Source organism: Oryctolagus cuniculus, chromosome 17 (assembly GCF_051225735.1).
Source record: "Oryctolagus cuniculus isolate XC-2025 breed Fujian yellow rabbit chromosome 17, ASM5122573v1, whole genome shotgun sequence".
NCBI lineage: Eukaryota > Metazoa > Chordata > Mammalia > Lagomorpha > Leporidae > Oryctolagus > Oryctolagus cuniculus.
In genome coordinates this window covers 7,766,043-7,789,026 of record NC_142883.1, presented here as the reverse complement: position 1 = coordinate 7,789,026, position 22,984 = coordinate 7,766,043, and the positions used below count along the sequence as shown (strand labels likewise).

Genomic DNA, 22,984 nt, shown 5'->3' with positions numbered 1-22,984 from the left:
CCACCATGGCCTGAATTCGTGTAACCTGATGTTTTGTGGCAAAATCAGAAACGTACCTGAAGTGAAGTTCATTGGAAAAGAAAAAGCTAACTCTGGGGTATTTGTATATGTTATGAAGGTGCTTAATTTTCTGCACTCAGTAAAGTGGTAGAATAGATTCCAAGTTGAAATAAATTCCATGTCCAAGTTGAGAATCATCTCCATAACGCTAAGTGCTTTGAAAAATCTCTATTGAACCTCCTTACACTGTTTTTTTAGCTACTTCTCTATTATTTCCCCTACTAGAATACATGTTCAAAGCCAGGCACCATTTTTTTTTTCATCTTTCCATTTCCAGCTTTATCCAGCCAAGAGTTGGGATTCATTGAGTGAGTCAAACAAAAAAATAACTAGAAATACTGTACACATAAACAACTACAATGTGCAAATACGTGTTTGGGTATAAAGAATTATTCCTATGATTTTTAAAGAAAATTCTATCAAAGAACCTTGAATCGTTCTAGTGCTCCATCTAGAAGTTGCTACGGTGAAGCCATCAGCAGGACATTGTCCTGTGTACATTCCCAAGTAGGCTGGCACTGGAAGCAGCTGTATTGGTTTCTCTAATCAACATCTGCTTCAAGTGTCCTGTAAGGCATAATCTTCCCCAAGCTAAGAAGAGCAGCAGTTGTGACAGTTAAAAGGAGTACAACTAACCAAAAGCAATCATTTGTTAATGTCAGCAATATCAACATCAGTGGGTCTTCCTTTTTACAGGAACTGTAACTCAAAAGAGGAAAAAAAAATTTTTAAATTGCTGAAAATATGAAAAGCTTTATCATCCCTGGACAGGAACTTCCTTTGCCAACTGATAATTCAAGTAGCACAAAAGCAACATCGGAGACAAGCACAGACATTTGGTGAAGGTAAGAGGCACACACCCTACATTAAGCTTTTGAGGATGTCATACAATTAATCATTCAAAACGGGCTTTTAAAAATCAACGGCCTCTATAAAGATATATGTCATATTAGCTTTTTCTCCAAAGAAAAAAAATAAGCTAATATAAGGAATTTAATGTTGAAATAAGAAATATTACGGTTGATGGGGGAGGGATATACTACGAATGCTACCTGAACTTTTACTTAAAGAAGCACTTCAGGGGCTGGCATTCAGCCTAGTGAGTAAGATGCCCTTGTCCCACTTTGGAGTACCTGGTTCCACAGTTGGCTCTTGTGTCTGATGCCAGCTTCCTGCTAATGCAGATCCAGGGAGGCAGCAGTGAAAACTCAAGTAATTGAGTTCCTGCTACCCAAATGGAAGACCAGTCCAGCACAGCCCTGCTATCTTGGGCATCTGGGGAGAAAACCAATAGATACGAGCTAACTCTCTTCCTGTATCTCTCTCTCTCTCTTCCCCCCTTCTCTATCTCTCTACCTTTCAAATTAATTTTTTTCAAATTTTATTTTCATTTTATTATTTATTGTGTTTGAGATATAAAAACAGAGCAACACACAGAAAAATACCTTTCATCTACCTGTTCACTCCCTAAATGCCTGCATCAGGCAGGACAGGGCCAGGCAGAAGCCAGGAGCACGGAACCCCATCTGGGTCTCCCATGTGGACAGAAGGAATCAGTTCGGAAGCCTTCATCTGCTGCCCCCAAGGGTGTGCACCAGCAGGAAACTGGATCAGGAGCAGAAGAGCTGGGACTTGAACCAGGCACTCGAATGAGATGCTGACATCACAAGCCCCAACCCTGATCACTGCACTAAATGCTCACCCAGTAAATAATTGTTTAAAAAGAAGAAGAAACACTCCAAGAGTAATTGCAGATGGGTGTCTTAACCCAACGTCTACCCTGTCTTTCAGAAGACTTTCTGTGTCCTGTTCAGAACCCCTGGAAGACTTTCTAAACCCAGTTCCCTCCCACAGCTGCACCGTGGAGTCTGACAACTCAGAAACTCCAGCCATTCCTTACCCAATGGGCTGGAAGCAGAGCAGCATGCATTTGGCAGGAACCCAGAACCCGTGTCCCCAGAGGCTCTCATGAGAAAGGTCCTAACAGAGGACACACACAAGACCCATTTTGTTGCTGGCCCCCCTGGTGAAGCAGAGGATGTGAAAAACACGTTCCCTCTGCAGACTTGTGAAGGGGGTAGTCCTCTCTCACTTCTCTCAAGAGAGGCTCTGCTACCATCACCTTCCATGGTGTCCAAAAGATCTTGATCTATGCACCTGACTTCTGTAAGATGGTAGAAAAGAACCTACCTCAACCTGAGCAAAGAAGAAAAATCTGTTTTGAAACGAGGCAGGAGAGAAGCAGATGTCACTAATACCCATCACAGTAAATGTAGCCCAAGAAAAACGCTCCCCTCCATACTAAATGTGATCAACCTGAAATGTTGGCTAACATTTCCCCCTGGCTTCTTTGCTGAATATAAATGCTCTCTGCCTTTGCTTGAGACGATGAGATTGTTTAAAAACAAAAAAAAATCCACAAACAGAACAAAATGAGGATCATGGACACTTTCCTTTATTCTCCAACTTTCCTTCTTTTACAGAAAACTGGAAAGAAAGAAAAAAATACCCAACAAGCAAACAAACCTCAACCGTGATGCAAGAGCCTGTGACGGTTGCCACTTTGTAGATCCACTGGTTTAAAAAAAAAAAAAAAAAAGCACCCACATGCTCACGGACAAAAGTCGCAAGGATTATGAAATGCAGAGGAGCTCATGATGATTGTGAGGAGCCGAGTGAAAGTCCAGGTTTGAAGAGTTAAAATACGAGCATAGCTCATGAAGACTCCGACTGCAGACCGCTGCCCTCATTGTCTTCCTGCCCCTTTGGATGGAATCTCCGAGAGCACTCCGCCTGGGGGGAGAAAGTCGACTTAGTAGAGTGGGAAAAGTGCCAAACATCCACAGCAACTTCGGTTTTTTCCACTTTCTTTACATGTTCAGTGGAGACTTTCATAAAATTACAAATGAAAGGACACATTATGAGCACTTTTCTTTGAAGAGGAAGGGGAGTTGGGGGCGGGGAGGTAGTGCCTGGAAGTAAAATGTTGGAGTCTGTAGCCTTCCCCATAGAACACTGGGGAGCTTTCTATGCCAACAGCAGGACCCACCCGCCCCCAACAACAACAACAAAAGCCCAGTTCTACCTTCAGATTTCCCAGAGGTGGAGCCATGGTCACTGCCCTGACTGTGGATAAGACGTTGATCCATAGGTAGGGAGTGGGAACGTAAGGGGTTCCTGGTCCCAGTCCCTGCCTGGGTCCACATCCCTGTGTCTTGGCCTCCTCCTCCTCCTCCTCCTCCTCTCTCTCTCCCTCTCACTCCTGTCCACCTTGGAAGCCTCAACTTCTGTTTCTTCGTGTTGAAAAGCATAGAAAAAAGCTCTTGAGGTTTCCTGGACACCCTGTGCCTCTTACAGAACAGTATTTTAATGAGGTACACGTCAATGAATCAGAAACCCAAGTATTAAATTTCCCTTGACAAACACATCAGTTTAAAGAACATTAACAGAAAAGGAGCCCATTAACAGAAAAGGAGCCCAGGGCTCGAAACACTTGAACATGGACTAGAAATCCACTGGGATCCACGAAGTTTGCTACCTCCACCTTCCCTGAGCACATCTGTTATCAGGAAGGCAGCAATATTTGAGGACAGTGACCATCCAGCTAGGGACAAGTCTCCTTGTTGCCTGTTCAGCTCAGGTTCTCAAAAGAAACCAAAAGCTACCTATGGCTGTGCAGACAGCCAGCCATGCTGTTAGCTGGAAGCTGACCCTAAAAATCTGACTTTTTTTTTAAGTCAAAGAAAACTAAATAAACAATCATGGAAGATCATAAATCACTGACAAAGATATTTATATTTGAAATGGCCCTCTGAAAACACAATGTGCCGCAGTTTGTCCCTCAAAGATGGACTCAGTTCTGGATCCTATATTTGTGGATCCCAATGCTTTTCTGAGAGCCAATAGAACGTGGTTTTGTTTTGTTTTGAGTGCTGATTCAGGATCTAAGGAAACACCCCTGGGGACAGAAGCAACCCCAAATCCTACAACCGGACTTGGTTTCCAAAAGCATCAGTTTTCTTTGAGTTGTTTAAATGAGTGTTTCCTCTCCATTTGGTTTTGGGAAAGGGTGGCTATACAGATGAGCAACACAGGAGGAGGACGGAGCCAAGGGAGCAAGATTCCAGGGCCACCCTCATTTGTCCTGTTAGGTAATCTGATCATGGTGGGTGGGGTGTCACAGAGAGAATTCCTGTGAGCAAGAGCACCGTGTGTCCCAGGAAAAGGCCATCACAGGACCGACATCAGAAATGACCGACCCCAGCACATTTTCTCGTATTCCTTTCCCAAGCATACCTGGAGAAAATGCAGAGATAGACGTTCCCACCACAAATGGATCCCCTTTCAGCCTCTACTTGGAAATTCAGGATAGAACTGGGTGGTTATCCTCTTAGTTTTGCTCAGGTAGATGAAATGAGAAGTATGCAGCCACCAGCCTTAGCAGCTGCCTCTATCTACGTGTAAACTCAGAGGCCCATCGTCAAAAAAAAAAGAAAAGGTGAGGCGTGGTGCTGTGGCTTAGTAGGCGAAGCCTCCGTCTGCGGTGCTGGCATCCCACATGGGTGCCAATTCCAGTCCTAGCGGATCCTCTTCCAATTCAGCTCTCTGCCCAAGGCCTGGGAAAGCAGTAGAGGAAGGCCCAAGTGCTTAGGCTCCTGCACCTTCGTGGGAGACCCAGAAGAAGCTCCTGGCTCCTGGCTTTGAATCAGCCCAGCTCTGGCTGTTACAGCCATTTGAGGGATGAACCAGCAGATGGAAGCCCTTTCTCTCTACCTCTCTCTAGCTCTACCACTCAAACAAATAAACAATTAAGAAAAAAGGCCCGTCGTTTATCCCCAGGAAAGCTCTGATGCTTGCCCCCAGCTTTTCTTCCACGCCTTTGCATGCTATGCTCAGGAGTGTGACCTCATTTCAACAGGAATTAAGACCTGCCCCTCATGGGACAAGGGTTGTAGCAGAGCAGATTAAGCCACTAGTTAGAGTGCCTGGGACCAAGTCCCACCTCTACTTCCAATCCAGCTTCATGCTGGTGCATACCCCGGGAGTGACTCAGATTGAGTTCTGTGTTCCTGGCTTCAGCCTGGCCCAGTCCTGTCTCTTGCAGGCATTTGAGGAGTGACCCAGGGGATGGAAGGTCTCATTCATTCTCTCTCTCTCTCTCTTCCTCCTTCACCCTCTCTCTCTCCTTCTGCCTTTCAAATAAACAAAATATACTTTAAAAAAAAACCCTCTGTAGCAGGGATTCCACGTAGTAAAACTAACCACGTGGAAATTGTTGGTTCCTCCCAGTTACCCAGGCTTCCCCTGTTCTAATTGTAATTTGTTTGCATATTTACTCAGAAGAAAGGCCACAGACATGAGATCTAGAAATTCATACGGGGTTTGACTGACACCTTTTGGGACTGTAAATTCCCCCCCAACACACACACACACGCACGCGCACATGCACACGCACACACACACCAGGCCAGGAGCTGATGTCATATTGCTAGGGACTCGATCCGCCTTTCCTTTGATATAGAACCTGCGCCTCCAGTCAGCTCTCAGTGCTAAAGAAAACAGCCTTTTCAGAATCTGATTTGCCCCCTGCCCTGGCTGCTGCTAATGCGCAACACACCACGGCCACACTACTGCAGCCAGGGTCGCAGGGGGGAGTGGGGGGCAGCTGGCAGGGGTTCTTTCTTCTTGGGGTTTGATACATCCTTCCTTCCGCTACTCCTTGCAATCAACCACTAGGGGAAGGAGGGAAGCAGGCAGGAGGGAGTGCGGGAGACTTCCGGAAACCTCTTTCCTCCCTTGCCTTCCCAGGTTGCCCCATAATGACCCTGGACGCGTCCACCTGCCCCCGCTGGAGGAATTGGTTACTCTCCCGGAGCCCTCCCGGGCATCAGGCCCTGCTCACTTCCCCCTCTTCCTGCTCGCAATCTCCAGCCCTCCAGCCTCCCGTGGCGTCACAGCTCAGAAAGAATGAGGTGGAGGTGGGCTGGTGAGCGTCCCAGCTTCCCTGGACAAAGCCCACCGCCCCGGGTGCACAATCACACAAATGGCTTTCCTGGAAACTTGGGAATCTTGACGCGTGAGGATGGCATCAAAGACAAGCTATGGCACGTTCTCCTTTCTGCCGATAAATACTATTCAGGGGTGCTGGAGGAAAAGCCCTTCTGTATTTTCAAACTTGCTTAGAATCGGTTTGTTTTCAGTACACTCGTTCTCTGCCTGCTCCTAAGGTCAAGCAGCAATGTGAACCCCAAACCTGGGGCTTCTGCTGTTTAAAGGGGGAGTCACTCACTCGCCCACCCATCTGGAACTACACCGCGGTTTATTCTGTCAGCATTAAGCGAGACAGGTCGTTTACCCTTTACCAACCTCTGCAGACTGAAAGCAAATGGCAGTCAATCTCGAGTTCCTAAGCCAACATGTACACCTCTACTCTGAAGCCTATGGCCGGGTGAGACCCCAAGCGAGAGCCTTAGTGCTTAGAAGAAGTTTTATTTGTCTCTTCCTTTTTGATTCCTTTATTGGGAGGACCTTTATGGCTGGGAGACAGGTGCATATCCACAGTAGTGGGGCGAGGGATGTCATATATTAGAGTACTTACGGTACTTGAGATTTTCGTGGCATCAGCCCCTTCACTGCCAATTAATTTTGCTGTGTTTCAGGGTCACAGATCATACCCCTAATCCTGGCCAGTTATCTCTCGAATGTGTGTCATGAGGATCCTGAGACAAGAACGTATAGAAGGCTCATCACAACTATTGCCTCTATTGGAGTAAACCAACTCAGAAAAAGCCCCTGTGAGGAGCAGAACCCAATCAGAGGCAGGCATAATTTCACTCATGAAATTAGTGTGGGTCTCTCAGCCAGGGGCTAATCTAAGCCAGACCTCAAAGACCATCAGGCTGTGAGTGCATCACCAGTACAATCAAAACAACAAGAGAAAAATCAGTCTGGATTCACAAATGTTTAATTTTAATGTGGCAGGTACTCAGTAACCACGCCAGGTGCTCAGGCATCTGGAACAAGCAAGTAAGGCAATTTAGATCAATAATCCTTGCAAAGCTGAAGAATTTTCTTAGCTTTTTTTTTCAGATTTATTTATATATTTGAAAGAGTTGCAGAGAGAAAGAGGGAGAGACAGAGAGAGAGAGAGAGAGAGAGAGAGAGAGATCTTCCATCTGTTGGTTCACTCCACAAATGGCCACAACAGCTGGGGCTGGGCCAGGACAAAACCTGGAGTCTGGAGCTTCATCCAGGTCTCCCACGTGGGTGCGGGGGGCACCTGGGCCAAAGGATTTCCAATGTGTCTATAAGGCTGAGCATTTGACATGCTCCCCTTCACCTCCCCATTGTCAGCCACATCCCTCCCAAATCTGCTGCTATATGTTGGCGCTACCCAAGATCTTGTCTTGCAGAGTCACACGGGTCCAAAGCTCCATTCGGACCCTCTGAGTGACCACCCTCGCCTGACCGACCCGGTCCCCCAGGTCTCTGTAACAGCCACAGTGCTGGACCCTCTGAGTTCTATTGCCTCTCTTTCGACTTCTGCGTGGTGTCCCTCAGGACCCACGCCTCCAGACCACACTCTAACCCAGAACTTCAAACTCTCTTCAATGTGAAGGCAGAGAGCAACTTCATGAGGCCAGAATAAATGTGCTTTCTCAGCGGTGGGGTCTGGAGTGATGTTTCCTTCTCTAATGAGCATGGATTGATTTCACAATCAAAACGTGTGGTTGTGTGTATGTGCGTGTGCATACATGTGTGCGTGTGTGTGCGTGTGTTTAGTTCAGGTTCAAAATCTAATATACAAACACACCAAAGTGTGCTTCTCCTGACTTTTTTAAGTGTTTTTACCGCCCACAACCCTGGATTCACCAACGCCAGTTGCCTTGGAATTGGCCCCTGGTTTTCTTTAAGTCAACACAGACATCACAGCCTCATTGTGGTTCTATAGGTGAACTCCTAGGACAGTGTTGCCAAGAATTCATTTCCATGGGTGGATCAAAGGACTTCTTTGTCACGGTTTTCTTTTTGTCTAGAGACTGTGACCTTCGGAAAAATTCAGCCTTTGCCTGCACAGGACACGCTTACCCCTCCAGCCATAGTGCGATGACTTTTGAGAGATTTAGCCTCCACTTTTCACATTTCAGAGTAAGAAGGCCATCAGCAAAACCATGGACAACTTTTGATCCTACAGAGAAACTCATTGTAATGGGATGTTTTTTTCCTGTGTTAATATAATGATTTAATAAAGATACTTGGCACACAAATGAGACTATTAGACCAAGCATTTTTAACAATGAGTGGATTGAGATCAGCCTATAGGGTCCATTACTAGAAGTGTCTTTCTTAGCTTTTTGAGAACTCTTTCATCTATTTAGAGGCAAATTTGTTATTCTGAACCAAAAACCCTCCTGAAATAGGTGCTGAGAAAAATGTCCTGCCCCTGTTCTGAGACGTTCCAAACAAGCGTTAAGTTGCTGAGAAACAAAAGGCAAAAAGAAGGAAAAAGAAAGGGCCACGTCTCCAGATAACGAGGTTCTGCCTTGGTGTTTTATCTGTGAAACAGCACGGCTTGAAAAGTCTGGATCCCATTTCATTTGAACTGAGCATAAATGTAGTGCCTGGAACCTTCCCAAATGAATAAATTCTTTGCCGATAATTTTTAAGTGAGGAAAGATCAACAGGATAGGGGCGTGAGGGGGATTACAGGCTGCAGGGTATGTGTGTGTGTGTGCATGTCTGCATGTACATGTGTGTACATACGTGCACAGCACGTGTGTACATATGTGCACACACATGCACTCAGCAGGACAACTGGGAGACTCTGCACACAATTCTTTCTTTTCCTTTTCTTTTGGATGAGCCATGCTGATTTCGTTCTTGAAAATCCCCAGTAGATTTCCCCCGAAACATCCTGGGGACTGTTAGCTCTTATACATCCCTCTGAGCCTCCCATCCCATCCCTGGACAGACATTCCCAGGACAGCAACAGGACAAACCTTCCCTCCTCTCTCTCTCTGGGATCCTGCACTGGTTCCTCATCTTTCTCTGCTTCTACAGGTTGTTTTTCTCCCCTGAGGGGTGGGAGAAATGATGCCAATGCATAGCCTGGCTTTAAAAATATGCACCACGGATCATTTGTGCTTCGCTTTCCTCTGTTTTTTGAGGCTTTGCTGAGCTAAGTCTACAACTTCTGGAGTGATGGAGGGGACAGAAAAGCTGCAGGACACTCACTCTCAGAACCCAGGTCACTGAGGGAGGAATCGCAGAATTTGCACACATATATGCAATGAACACAAGTCCCTTTCGGGCTTAATGTTCTCATTTAGCTCTTTTGTTTAAAAAAAAAAAAAACACAGACAAGGAAGAAGATTTGGGGGTCATTGATTCTCCTTTGTTTTGACCACTGGAAGAAAAGTTAGAGAAAAAGAAACAAAATTAACAAAGAGGGAACCCACGTCTCTCCTCCTTCCTCCTCCTGTCCCCATCCACCGGCCAAATCTAATAAAGATGATTAAATTACATGTCTTTTCCTCCCATTGAAATCCACTGCATACTATTCAAATACTGGAGCTCAGGAAATAAGACAGGACAAGGTCCCTCGTGAAACCCTAGAAGGCAGCACAGGGGGCTGAGCTGCAGGTCTGCCTGGCTGGGCTACTCTCATTAAGAAATCGCCCTGCTGAGCAGAACTTAATCTAAATAAAATATAAAAGGGAATCCAGTGAAAACCATTACCTCCCTGCCCCACTTCCCCACACACCTAAAGTCCAGAGCCTCCTTTTCCCAGTCCCAGGATCTGGCTTGCCCACTGCTGGGGGATCTGTGTTGTTTTCTGCTCCACAGTACGTCAAGTACAAAGACAGTGGTCTCAAGGAGGGCGCTGGGTTGTGTGCCGGCCTCTGGCTGTTTGGCCAGACTCAGTCAATGCTGTGTCTTAGTTGGAAGGGGATAAGGAATGGGATTTGATCAAGGACTGATTAGAGACTTGGTCATCTGGCCAAGAGTTCCAGCCTTCACAAGATGAATTGCCAGCCCACCACCTCTCTGGATTTGACTGCTTTCTGCTCCTTTTTTCTTTTAATATCTATTTATTTATTTGAAAGGCAGTGACAGAGAGAGAGAGAAGATAAATTTTCCATTCACAGGCTCATTCTCCAGATGACCACAGCAGCCAGGGCTGAGCCAGGCTAAAGCCAGGAGCCCAGAGCTCCATCCAGGTCTCCCACATGGGTGGCAGGGTCCCAATCATACGGACCATACTCGAATGCCTTCCCAAGTGCATTAGCAGGGAGCTGGATGGGAGCTGGAACTTGAACCAGTCAGTATGGGATGCAGGCGTCGCAGACGGCAGCTTCACCCGCCCTGGCTGCGTTCCTCTTGCCTATTATTCACGAGATGCCTCTGATGGAGAGTCTGCTGGAGAGTAAAGACCAAGTCTGCTTAACTGGATTCTGTGCAGTATCCTTGTGCTATACGGAGCCAGCCTCGGACCTCCGCTCCATCCAGGTCCTGAGTCATTTTCCTGTGCACCCACAGACATCTGCTTTGTGTTCCCATGGATCTCACTGCTGATCCCTGTAAGTGTGTGACTCTCTGTAGCACCTTTGTGGCTCTTAAGCTGTTGAAAACTATGGAAAGAGATGAATCCTCTCCCTAGGGATACCTATGCATACATAGACACAGGTATAGGGAGACCCTTTCACTCTCAGGAGTTGGCAGGTGCCAATTTAAGGGCCCTTGAAATAGACTTCCTCTCTTTTCTCCTCCCATTCTGGGAAGACTCCTGTGTATCCTCCAGGAACCCTCTGCAAAGCTTGCAAACTCCCATTCTGGGCTCTGCATGTTCCCCGTGTATAAGTCTCATGTGTCACTTATCACAGTGCAACAATCACTTGTTTGTATGTTCATCTTCTTCCAGGCAAAAGTGGGCACACGTTCTCTCAACAGATCAAATAAATAGTTTAGGTTTTGTGGACTACACGATTTCTGCAGCAATCACTCTGTCCTTTTAGCAAAAGCAGCCACACACTGCTCCTTACTCCACGTGGGCTGCCTAGAATTCCACAGACTGATAAGCAACAGTCCACGTCACAACACCAGCAGATTCCATGTCCTGGTTCCGAGATGACTGTCTCTTGCTGTGTCCTCACATGGAGGGACAGAAGCAAGAGCTCCCAGGTTCTCTTTGATAAGAGCACTGATCTCAGTCATGAGGACTCCATCCTCATCAGCCTTCCAAAGCAGGATCACATTGGGGGTTAGACTTCAACACATAAATCTGGGACGATACAAACACGCAGGCTACAGTAGACAATATGTGAACAGATAGGCATGGCTGTGCTCCAGTAATAGTTTAGATGTTGCAATCTTAATTCTAGATTACTTTCATAGCTCACAAAGTACTCTTCGTTTTTCAAACAGTAAAAGAAATGCAGGTCCAGCATTCGTTGTGGCAAAGCAGGTAATGCCACTAGCTGCAACGCCAGCATCCCATACAAGTGACAGTTTGGGTCGTGGTTGCTCCACTTCAAGTCTACCTCCCTGCTGATGGCCTGGGAAAAGAAACAGTATATGGCCCCGGTGTTTGGGCCCCTGACACCCATGTGGGAGACCCAGATGATGCTCCTGACTCCTGACTCCTGACTCCTGGCTTCAGGCTGGCCCAGTGCTAGCCGTTGCAACCACCTGGGGAGTGAACCAGCAGATGGAAGATCTCTCTCTCGCTCTCTAACTCTTTCAAAATGAATAAATAAATCTTTTTTAAAAAAGAAAGAAACGTAAAATCATTTTTTATCTCTTGAGAAACACATTGGTGGAGGCAGATTGAAACACCCCACCTGTACCCCATACGACACAGGTGCTGACTCCTGGTCTGTACAGAGGAGAGGGCCTCAAAAGTAAATCTTATCATTTTTGAGTTTCATTGTCTAGTTCCTCAAAGTTAATTCATTTTTGAGTTTTGCTATCTGGCATTACTTGATTCTTAAAATGAGTGACTATGCAAACTACTAATTGAACTTATGACTACAGAAATTTCAGCAAGGCAGAAATAGAATAGAACAATCATAAATGTGACTTTGGAATTCTGTTGAGGCTCATATTTCAACATGATTCAGGACACAATACGTGAAGTAGTACCTAAGATTGCGATCACAATTCCTGTAGACTTGCAATTTTTCTAGAGCATAACCAGGTATATATAAATCAAGGAGTAGATGCCAAAAATCTCTACACCAGTCAAGTATCAATATAGCCAGAGAATACCTCATTTTAAAAATAAGATTTTGGCTGGCACCGTGGCTCACTAAGCTAATCCTCCACCTGAGGCTCCGGTACCCCAGGTTCTAGTCCCAGTTAGAGCGCCGGATTCTGTCCCAGTTGCTCCTCTTCCAGTCCAGTTCTCTGCTGTGGCCCAGGAAGGCAGTGGAGGATGGCCCAAGTGCTTAGGCCCTGCACCCGTATGGGAGACCAGGAGGAAGCACCTGGCTCCTGGCTTCGGATCAGCGCAGCACACCAGCCGTAGCGGCCATTTTGGGGGTGAACCAACAGAAGGAAGACTTTTCTCTCTGTCTCTCTCTCTCTCACTGTCTAACTATGCCTATCAAAATAAATAAATTTTAAAAATCTTATTTTTAAGATTTCTTTATCATTCCATGCTTTCATAGAATCACGGCTTCTTTGAGCTGCCCTTGAATGATTCTTTAAACCTTATGTGACACACAGGTTCCAATCTAGCTCCCAGCGAAACTGAATGTGGGCTGGACCTAGTGGTTGGGACAAGGGTTGTAATTTCCAAAATTCACTTTTACAAAGATGTATAACTCTGTCTTGTCTGCAGACTCTCGCCATTGCCCTCTCAGCTGGCATGTTTTGATGGAGCCAGAAGTCTTGTTGCAGAGGCCTAGGTGGCAAGGGACTGAGAGTGACCTGCAACCAACAGCTGGTAAGAACTGAGACCCTCGATCCAACAGCCATCACTGAGATAAGTCCCATCAACAATGCCACGGAGGAGCTGCACAGAGAATCCTTTCTCTAGTGTGGCTTCAGATGGGACCACAGACCCTCATTCAACACCTCGATCGCAATCTTGCGAGAGACCTTGAAACACATGGCCCAGTTAAGCCATGGCCGGAATCCTGACACAGAAAGTGGGAGATGGTATATAGGTATCATCTGAGCTGCTAGCTTTTGTTACAGAGCAATCAATAACCTACACACTTATTATCCTGGCAATTCGATGTCTACAAGGATATTTCCAAAAGTTCATGGGAAATAGAGTTAAAAGATAAGTTTCTTGGGGGCAGTGTTGTGGCATAGCAGGCTAAACTACCAATTGCAATGCCAGCATCCTATATGGATGCCAGTTCAACTCCCAGCTGCTCCATGTCTGATCCAACTTCCTGACAATGATCCTGGGAAAGCAGCAGGAGATGGCCCAAGTATGTGAGCCCCTACCACCCACTTGGAATACCCAGATGGAGTTCCAGGCTCCTGGCCTCCATCTGGTACAGCCCTGACTATTACAGCCATTTGGGAAGTAAACCAGCAGATGGAAAATCTTTCTCTCTCTCCCTCTCTCTCTCTCTCTCTCTCCCTCCTTCCCTCTCTCTCTCTAATTCTGCCTTTCAAGTAAATAAATAAATTTCTTTTTTTAAAGTTACATTTCTTTTGGTGCAAAAAAGATTGAAATCCATGCAGAGAAAGGATCTTTATAAAGTTCATGGAAATTTTGTATTGTGAAAAATACTGCATAAATTTCAAAAATTTTTCACCAAAATAAACTTATCTTTTAATTCCATTTTTCCATAAACTCTTTGAATTAGCCTCACTTTTATTCATTTTGCCCAGAAAAATGGCATGTTCCTCCAGAACAGATGAATATAACATATTCATCTCAATGCCTGTCATAGCTCATAACACACGGCTTTGCCCCAAATTCATGATTAACCACGTTTGTTAACCTGTATTTTGACTTTCATTGGATTCATCTAATTTAAATCATAATATTTAAATATGCACCAGAAATAAAACAAAGCATACAACTGATTAGGACAGAAGATTTTTGAAAATTGTTAGGGAAAAATATTTGAAGTTGTACTCAATTTATATCTTTCAAACTTTCGAGAGCAGGCATTTGGGTTAGTGGTTAAGATGAAGGTCGGACACCTAACTCACGGCGAAGTGCCTGTGTTCCAGCCATCACTCACTCCTGGTTCCTGTTTCCTGCTAATGTGCACCCTCGGAGGAACAGTGATGACCTGAGCAGCTGGGTCCCTGCCACCCAAGGGGGAGACCTGGACTGAGTGTCCCACTCCCAGGTGACTCAGGCCAGCCCCAACCATTGCAGGTTTTTTTTTTTAAGATTAATTTCTTTATTTGAAATTTACAGAGAAGCAGAGGCAGAAAGAGAGAGAGAGAGAGAAAGAGAGAGAGAGAGAGGTGTCCCATTTGCTGGTTCTCTCTCCAAATGGTGGCAATGGCCAGAGCTGGGCCAATCTGAAACCAGGAGCCAGGAGCCAGGAGCTGCTTCCAGGTCTCCCATGAGGGTGCAGGGGCCCAAGGACTTGGGCCATCTTCTACTGCTTTCCCAGGTCATAGCAGAGAGCTGGGTTGGAAGAGGAGCAGCCGGGACTAGAACTGGCACTCATATGGGATGCCGACACTGCAGACAGCAGCTCTATGCACTGGGTCACAGTGGTGCCTCGATCCACCATTGCAGGCTTTTGTAGAGTGAACCAGAAGATGGGAGTGCGCTCTCTCACTTTTTCTCTCTTTTGTCTCTCTGTCAATAAATAAATTAACTTAAAACCTTTACAAAAGACTTTTAAGTTGGCCTTCGCCACATTAAAGAGGTCTTTGCTTTCATTTGCCCCAACCACACAAATTTCCCAAGAGGGTAGACCTCTTAATTATTTAGACAATTCTCGTCTCTCCCTTACCTCTATTTTACAGGGGTGATGAGAAGTCTTATAACATGTCAGAAACATGTGGAAATAAGAACTTTAAAAAGTTGGAGAAAATGAGATGAGGAAAAAAAGAGACAAGAAGTAGTCAGAACATCCAAGAGAAATGATTCAAAAGAAAATGTCTGATCTTGCTGTCTCTAGTCATAAATATTTTGACAAGGAGCTTGGCATTTATCAAAAGGGAAATAAAGAAAAACAGAAGTTGTCTTCCAAAGGACTCCACACTCTGGGAATCCAATGACCTAATTCTATACAAGGTTGCAGCCTGGAGATTGCCTTCTGATCTGACTTTCATGGCATGGGGGCTTCTGTCTTCCCGACGGCACATGCCACACCACTATCAGAGGACTGGAACAAAGAACAGAGCACGTGAGGGAAAACTCCAGAAACTATGCTTAGGAGACATTTTCCTATCAGTATAGATTCTCACTCTATCTTGCTGGTTGCTTATCTTAGCTGCTAAGTCAACTTTTCATAACTTTTGTAGACACTGTATAATGTCTTCTCCCCTTGCTCCAGCCACCAGCTGTTAGCCAGCATCACCCCAGAAAGGAATGGGGGTCGCTTGGGTTGAGCTGAATAACTGCCATGCTGATGTTGGAAGGAACCACTTCCCAGCCACTGAACAAATCCAGATGTTCCACAATAATCAGAGGGGGACCAAAGTTGTCTCAAGGAAGCAAGGAAGAACCCTGAGAGTGTTTGAAGGTTGAAACAGCTGGAGCTTGTTCCTTTACACTTAAATGTCATCATTATAAAGTGGAGATGATAATACTGTATGCCTCCAAGGCCATTTGAAGGTTAAACTTGTGTCAAAGAGGTGAGCACATGGCTAGTGGTTAAGTCACCTCTTGGGATGCCTGCAACCCCTGTCACAATGCCTGGCTTCATCCAATTCCAGCTTCCTGTTGCACACCCTGGAAGGCATCAGGTGATGGCTCAATGGTTGGCTCCCTGCTACTCAAGAGAGACATGGATTGAGTTCAAAGCTCCTGGATTTGGTCTGGTCCAGCCCTGGATGTTGTGGGCATTTAATAAGTGAACCAGCAGATGGGAGATTTCTGTTTTTCTCTCCATCTCCCAACTCCACCCTCATTTTCAAATAAATAGATTTTTTTGAAATACGCTTAAATGCCTCAAATGCACAATTATGAATCCTTAAAACTAATGACATTTTGGGTGAGACAATTCTTTAATGGGGGTTGGGGGCAGAATGGGTCTTGTCCTGAACACTGCAGCATATGTAGCAGCATCCGTGGCTTCCCATTACCATCTCCATCATTAAGATAAAAAAAATCTCCAAACCTTTCCATGTGTGCCCTGTAGGGTAAAGGCACTCCTGGTTGACAATCACTTCTCTGGGGTTTGGCATATAGTACTTGTTTCATAAAGGCTCGATGTTATTAGTAATGTCATCAAAACCATTATCAACAGCAGTATCACCTTGCTATGGTGACAGCTCCTCTTTCCCATGGAATCCCTGAAACAGCTGCCATATTTCTGCATCCTTTCAAAGCAAGAGCAGGAAAGAAGTAAGGCCATTAAGCCGACCACAGTTAAATCATCTCCTGTGAAGGCTTATGTTCATTGGTGGAAACAACGCACTCTATTCTGCCACAGCCTCCCAGTTCAGAAGATGCTGCCGATTCCCACCCTGGCATCGCTCCTCCGGCTGTCAGAAGTCCCCTAAAGCTGACTGTGGCAGTTGCTCTTGGAGATGTCCAGAGTTGCACCACCTTCACCTGAGGAAGGAAGGAAAAAGATAATCAAGAAGGAGAATTTTTCAGCAGAAGGTATTCCCTTGCCCAAACTGTTCCTGCATATTCTTAAGATGTTTGCTGTCAGTGTTTCTGATACCATGTTGTTTTGAAGGTATGCATGTTTCCCACTGCATGTCTGGTGTTACCTGAGCAAAATAAGAGGTGAACATAGGTGAGTGGAGTGCAAGAACCTCAAACTTTGAAGACAGATAAATGCTCACAGGAAAGCAAAACAAAGCTTGTGGGGGTTAAGGAGTGGCTGTTGACCATCTAAAGTGTCTGTATCTCCTGTTTTTATCTTTAGAACAAATACAAACATTCTGTGCTAAAATACGGTTTCCTTTGCTTCAAGAGAAATGTGTGTAAGTGGACATTCCACATTGGGCCCTGCTTCTCCTGTGACTTTTGCTATTTCCCCCTTTAAAGTCTGTGCCCTGTGTTTGCAAAGATTACCCTCTTGGAATCTCATGAACTTGAACTCCAGTCCAGATGAAATGGGTGAATTGGAGCACACCACTTAATCCTGGCTTTCACATCTGCAATGGAGGAATAAGAAACTCCCTACCCTATAACACTATTAGGAGAAATAGAGATAATAGTGTCTGTGAATCAGACCCACATAACTGGGTGCTAGGCACACACCAAAGGTTCCATAATTAGTGGTTGATGTGATTAGCATAAGGAGGAGCGTGTTGAGAGTAATACATAGTTATAAGATCATAGAGAGGGCAGCTTTCAAGGTGGAGGAGTATGGAGGGAGCTTACTGCTCTAGTCTATGAGAAGATAGTTTTTAAAAAGTGGAGAGAGTGCAGTCTCAGAGAAGAGTTAAGGAGAAAACAGCAGAGGAAACTCTACGCAAATTAGAGGGACACAGTGACCTACATGGAGGGCATGGACACCCACAACTCAGGACCCCAGCAGCAAAGAACTTCCGCACCAGCGTTGAACAGTGAGATGAGATCAGACTGCTTTAGCCCAAACCACTGATGATAAAGCTGCAGCAAGAGCCTAGAGGGAGCCTGGCTTGGAGCCCCATGCAGGATAGTGTACCTGACAAACTAGAGGGAAAAAATAGAGGGGAATATTTCCTCCCCAGTCACCTTGCAATGGCATCCTGTAACAAGCCAATAGAGCAGGCGCCATTTTGGACATATGTAACTGCTGTGCCAGCTCATGTCCATGCCCAGCAACTAGCCAAGTAGACTCCTGACTCTGGTGGTAAGAACTAACAGGGGGCTGGGTGCTTGTTACTGGAAGAGGCTTGTGTGCCAGGACTGTGAAAAAACTAAGGCTGTGTGGGAGGAATCACAGTGTGGCTGGGACTTTGGGAAGTCGCTGTGAGAGACTGCACATACTCAGGGCACCCTGGTTACCTGGTGAGGGACATTGCTGGGGAATCTGAACTTACACTGAGGACTGCACCAATTCTTTGTGTGGTCCTTGTAGCAGAGCGTACAAATATTATACCCACTGGGACTAGAACTCAGGCACTTGTCTCCTTTGAGGAGAGGAGCTCAGCTGAGTAGAATAAACCTTCCCATGACCAAAAAACAAGCAGATTTACCACACCAAACCTGGGTGTGTCACCTTAGACACACCCTTCAACCTCCAGAACTGAACAAAGCTCCCTAGCCACAACCACCACACACCTCTAGATAATCACTGAAAGCAGATACTTCCCTAATCTGCAGAGGCATAGTACAAAGATAAAAGCTGCCACAGCAAAAATAAATAAATAAATAAATAAATAAATAAACTGATGAGTATCTCTACAAATGTCGACTAACAAATGCACTAATTCAAGAAACAAGAATGAGGAAGACAACATGATGCCCCCAAAAGAACACAACATTTAATACTAGATTGTGAAGATGATGAGGTTGAAGAAATGCCAGAAATGGAATTCAAAAAATTGATCCATAGAAGATTCCATAGAAGTAATCAGAAGCAAATGCATGAACTACTGAAATCCATACATGAAATGAAAGAAAATTTGACCCACAAAATTCAAATATTAAAGAGAAATAAAAATGAAATAAAAAATGCAGTGGAAAGTCTTAACAACATTAACAGTGAAGTAGAAGAAAGAATATCCAACATAGAAGAGAAAGCACAGGAAATTATACAGTCAGACCAAAAACAAGAAGAGGAAATTATAAAACTAAAAACACTGTTGGTAATCTACAGGCTACTATCAAATGACCCAACATACAGGTTTTAGGAGTTCCTGAAAGCATGGTAAGAGAGAAAGGATTATAAGGCCTTTTAAGTGAAATAATAACAGAAAACTTTCCTAATTTGGAGAAAGAAAGGGACATCCAAGTACAGACAGCACATAGAACCCCTATTAGACAAGACTAGAAAAGATGTTCACCATGACACATTGTAGTCAAACTCACCACAGTAAAACATAAAGAAAAGATTCTAAAACGTGCACAAGATAAACAACAGATTGCTTTCAGAGGATTTCCAAATAGACTCACAATAGAATTTTCATTAGAAACCCTACAGGCTAGGAGAGAATGGCAAGATATATTCCAAGTCGTAAGAGAAAAAAAAAAAAAAGTCAGACCAGAATACTATACCCCACAAAGCTCTCATTTATGAGTGAAGGTGAAATAAAGACCTTCCATACCAAACATAAATGGAAAGAATTTGTCATCACCCATCCAGCCCTGCAAAAGATGCTTAAGGATGTGTTACACACAGAAACACAGAAACATGGTCATCACTGTGAAAGAAAGTAAAGCAAGAAAATCTCCCCAGTGAAAGTACAAAGGAAATCCAAAGTAAAGAATAGGAATATTTTTTGGAAAAATGACAGGGCAAAGCCATTACTCATCAATAGTCACCTTGAACGTAAATGGCCTCAACTCTCAAGTTAAAAGACACAGACTGGCTGAATGGATTAAAAAACAAAATGCACGTATTTTCTGCCTATAAGAAACACACCTCACCAACAAAGATGCAAGTAGACTGTAACTGAAAGGATGAGAAAAGATAATCCACGCTAACATAAACCATAAAAGAGCTGGTATAGCCATCCTAATATCCGACAAAATAGACCTTAACACAAAAACTGTTAAAAGAGACAAAGAAGGACACTATGCAATGTTTAAGAAAGATATCACTATTACAAACATATATGCAGCTAATTACACAGCATCTGGCTATTTAGAAGAAATGTTAAGAGATCTAAAGGAAGACATAGACTCAAATAAAATAATAATGGGGGACTTCAATATCTAACTTTCAGCAGTGGACAGATCAATCAGATGGAAAATCAGCAAGGAAACAACAGAGTTAATCACCACTATAGATCAAATGGACCTAACAGATATCTTCAGAACTTGTCATACTACAATTACAGAATATACATTCTTCTCTCCAGTGCATGGAAATTTCTCTAGGAGTGACCACATACTAAGCCATAAAGCAAGTCTCAGCAGATTTAAAAAAATCTAAATCATTCCATGCACTTTCTCAGACCACAATGCAATGGAGCTGGAAATCAGCAACTCAGGAATCTTTTGAACATACGCAAACACATTGAGACTGAACAACATGCTCCTGAATAAACAGTGGGTCATAGAAGAAATTAAAAGAGAAATAAAAAAATTCCTGGAAACAATTGAAGATGACAATGCAACATATCAAAACTTATGGGAGACAAAAAAGCAGTGTTAAAAGGAAAGTTTATAGCAATTGGTGCCTACATCAAGAAATTGGAAAGGTATCAAATAAATGAGCTATTGATGTATCTCAAGGATCTAGAAAAAAAAAACAGCAAACCAAACCCAAAACTAGTAGAAGAAAATAAATCATTAAAATTAGAGAAGAAATCAACAAAATCAAAACAAAAAAATACAAAAGACCAGCAAAATGAAGAGTTGGTTTATTAAAAAAAAAAAAAAAACTAAATTGACATACCTTTGGCCCAACTAACCCAAAAAAAAAGGAGAGAGAAGATCCAAGTCACCAAATTACAGATGAAAAAGGAAATGTAACAACAGACACTACAGAAATAAAAACAATCATCCGAATTACTACAAAGAGCTATACACCAATGAACTGGGAAACCTAGAAGAAATGCATAGATTCCTGGGCACATACAACCTACCTAAATTGAGCTATGAATACATAGAAAACCTAAACAGACCTATAACCAAGACAGAAATTGAATTAGTAATAAAGACTCTCCCAAGAAAGAAAAGCCCAGGACTTGATGGCTTCACTGCTAAATTCTACCAGACATTTAAAGAAAAACTAACTCCAACTCTTCTCAAGTTATTCAAAGCAATTGAAAGAGAGAGAATCCTCCCAAATTCTTTCAATGAAGACAGCATCACCTTAATTCCTAAAGCTGAAAAAGATACAACAGAAAAGAGAACTACAGACCAATCTCTCTGTTGAACATAGATGTAAAAATCCTCAAAAAAAATTCTGGCCAATAGAATTCAACAACACATCAGAAAGACCAAGTGGGATTTACTGCTGGTATGCAGGGATGGTACAACATTCACAAATCAATGTGATACATCACATTAACAAATTGAAGAAAAAAAAAACCATATAATCATCTCAATAGATGCAAAGAAAGCATTTGATAAATACAACACCATTTCATGATTAAAACTCTTAGCAAATTGGGTATAGAATGAAAAACATCAACACAATCAAGGCAATTTATGACAAACTCACAGCCAGCATCCTATTGAATGGGGGAAAGTTGGAAGCATTCCCACTGAGATCCAGAACCAGACAAGGATGCCCACTCTCATCACTGCTATTCATTATAGTCTTGGAAGTTTCAACCAGAGCCATTAGGCAAGAAAAAGAAATCAAAGGGATATACAAATTGGGAAGGAGCAATCCAAACTATCTCCTATTTGCAGATGACATGATTCTATATATAGGGGAAACAAAAGACTCCGCTAAGAGACTAATTCACTGTTGGTGGGAAAGCAAATTGATAAAGCCACTATGGAAGACAATATGGAGATACCTTAGAAATATGAATATAGATCTACCACATGACCCAGCCATTCCCCTCCATGGATTTCACCCAAAGGAAATGAAATAAGCATCTGAAAGAGTTATCTGCACCCTCATGTTTACTGCATCTCAATTCACAATAGCTAAGACATGTAATCAGCCTAAATGCCCATCAACTAAAGACTGGATAAATAAATTATGAGATATGTACACTATGGAATACTACACAGTGGTAAAATAAAATGAAATCTGATCATTTGCATCAAAATCAATGAATCTATAAAACATCATATTCAATGAAATAAGCCAGTCCCAAATGGACAAATACCATATGCTCTCCCTGATCTGTGAGAACTAATAGAGTACGTACCGAAAACAAAATCTGTAGAAGTGATATTGACACTTTGAGAAGGGATGACTTGAGAGGTCCTTGTCTTGATTGTTGAGGAACAGTTTTGGCTTTTTTGTTTGTTTTTTTTTTTCTTCATAATACTTGTTGAACTCGTAATGTAGAATTAATCATATGTGTATTAAGCCAATTTAAGATGGATCTGAATAAAAATAAGAGTGGGATTAAGTGAAGAATGAGGGAGTTTGTAACTGTAAAGCTATATAGCTCTATATACATTCCTACAGACTTATTTCTAGGAGTACAGTTTAAAAACTTATCACGGGACCCCAAATCTCATTAAGCTGATAAAATTAAGGTGGGAAAAATGTCATCTTAAGTGTTAAAGTGACCATGTTAACTGTTAAAGTGAACATATAGATAGGATTGTTAGAGTGATCACATAAATAGAATCAAGTGTCTGGTAATAATAATAGAATTAAAATGGAGAGAATGTTCCAACATGAGAGGCATCCACACAGAAGACTCAGAATGACAGTCGCTTTAAGTAGCACTCTGACTTCAGAATCAGCCCTTAAGGCATCCTGGTCTGGCTGGAAAGCCCATGAGACCATTTCAGGCATGGAAAGCCAAGACACTGAGGCAAAAATGCTCTACAAGAAGGCTCTCTGTGAGACCCCAGCGGAAAGAAGTGGCCATCAAAGAAGGATGTACTTTTCTCTGAAGGGAGGAGTGAACTTTCACTTTGTTTATAGTCTTGTCCAAATACTGACAGAATTTGTGGACTCAATTGGCTTCCATAGCCTAGGCAACTCATGTCAAGAGCCTCAGGTGGTCACTAACATCATAC

At 43.5% G+C, this 22,984-nt stretch overlaps 1 long non-coding RNA gene across 3 annotated transcripts; it reads right to left on the bottom strand.

Moving 5' to 3' along the window:
* Window positions 1–2,493: 2,493 nt before the first annotated feature.
* On the bottom strand, window positions 2,494–22,338 carry LOC103351608 (uncharacterized). 3 transcript variants are annotated; one of them, XR_016224096.1, is made up of 4 exons: window positions 22,156–22,336; window positions 16,473–16,771; window positions 6,659–6,779; window positions 2,494–2,853 (listed from the first exon to the last, which is right to left on the bottom strand). It is a non-coding gene; the product is annotated as an uncharacterized LOC103351608 (long non-coding RNA). The 3 variants fall into 3 exon arrangements; XR_011383266.2 differs by lacking the exon at window positions 6,659–6,779; XR_007911564.3 differs by lacking the exons at window positions 2,494–2,853; window positions 6,659–6,779 and having other exon boundaries at window positions 16,203–16,771; window positions 22,156–22,338.
* Between the last annotated feature and the right edge of the window lie 646 nt (window positions 22,339–22,984).